We start from the raw sequence: 1,679 nt of genomic DNA on the forward strand, positions 1-1,679 counted from the left end.
TTGTACCATTACCACAATTTATAGGGCAATATACCTGATGTAATGAAAAGAAAAAGACAAAGCTACAACAGATAAAAGACCTCAGGAATGTACATCTAATTGACACTACATTGCATTAATCTATAGCTGCACTTTTTGCAAACTGTGGCTATGACAGTCCTGAACAAGAAGGGTTTCCTGTTTAAGCTGCAGTAACTTTTCTGACTATGGATCATCGTTCCTTCTGTGGCAGATTTTTACAGTTCCTCTAATGCATTTGGGACGACTGTCTCAAAGTAACCTGCAGCTTTCCTGACAACCCCTCTCTCTCTCTCCTGCTAAGAACTGTAGCCATTTCTGTTTTATTTTAAAACCTTCTGCTACCATATCCACCGCTTCTACCTCCAGATTCATAGCCACCACCATAGGGACTGCCTGAGCTTCTTCCACCAAAACTGCTCCCCCTTCATGGGTCCATAATGTGACTGTTACTGTCCACTATAATTTCCGAAGTCATTATAGTTTCCACCACCACCATAGTTACCTCCACCAAAATTTCCTCCTTCATCGTAACCATTATATCCTCCTCCTCCACCACCACATCCACCACCCTGGTTTCCATAGCCCGGTCCACCACCTCCATAACCTCCTCTACTGCTGTAACCAGGACCACCGCCATAGTTGCCACCATCACCTCCAAATCCATTATATCCACCATCACCACCTCNATAACTACCTCTGCTGCCACCACCTCCACCACCATTGCCACCTCTTCACCAAAGTTTCCTCCACGATCAAAGTTTCCTCCACCACCTCCAAAGTTTCCTCCACAACCCATAAAGTTGCCAGATCCACCTCCATGACCTCTCTGTGAACCAGGAAACTGCATCTCTTGTTTAGAAAGGGCCTTTTTCACTTCACAATTATGTACACTAATAGTTTGGTATTTCTGAACAACAATTTTATCAACTGTGTCATGATCATCAAAAGTTACAAAAGCAAATCCTTTTCAAGGTAGTCTCTCAGGTTATATTCTTCCGTATCCTCTTTAATATCACCAACAAAATTTTTCTTCACCATTAAATAGGCACCAGGCTTTACAGAATCCTCTCTAGAAACAGCTCTCTTTGGTTCCACCACACGCCCATCAACCTTGTGTGGCAGAGCACACATTGCAGCATACACCTCTTCAACACAAGAGTAGGTCACAAAACCAAAGCCTCTGGAACATTTTGTTTGGGGATCTCTCATTACCACACAGTCTGTAAGTGTGCCCCATTTCTCAAAATGTTCTCTTAAGCTATCATCTGTGGTTTCAAAGCTCAGACCACCAATAAACAGCTTCCTCAGCTGCTCTGCTTCCTTTGGATCATGGCCCTCCTACCTTCCTCCCCCCTCCCCCGGCCCCGGCCCCCCTGCGGCAGCAGCATCAGTGGCAGCAATGGCCAGAGACAGGCTGGGGGAGACCAGGCAGTGATTTTACCTCCATTTTGAGACCAGACTTGCCTCTTCCAACTCGAGTTCAATATGGGACCCCACAATTTTATTTTTAAGGGATATATATATATATATATATATATATATATATATATATATATCTCTTGGAGAGAAGAAAGGGAAGACAGGAAATGTTGTAATTAAATTATAATCTTTAAAAGTAAAATGGATGATTTCTAAGAAACTGGTGTTTTGTATAGCAT

At 43.0% G+C, this 1,679-nt stretch overlaps 1 pseudogene; it reads right to left on the reverse strand.

Annotated features, from left to right (window-relative positions):
* Positions 1-346: 346 nt before the first annotated feature.
* LOC110288196 lies at positions 347-1,353 on the reverse strand (annotated as a pseudogene).
* Positions 1,354-1,679: the final 326 nt, after the last annotated feature.

This window comes from Mus caroli, unplaced genomic scaffold (assembly GCF_900094665.2).
Source record: "Mus caroli unplaced genomic scaffold, CAROLI_EIJ_v1.1 scaffold_16853_1, whole genome shotgun sequence".
In the NCBI taxonomy this organism is placed as follows: domain Eukaryota; kingdom Metazoa; phylum Chordata; class Mammalia; order Rodentia; family Muridae; genus Mus; species Mus caroli.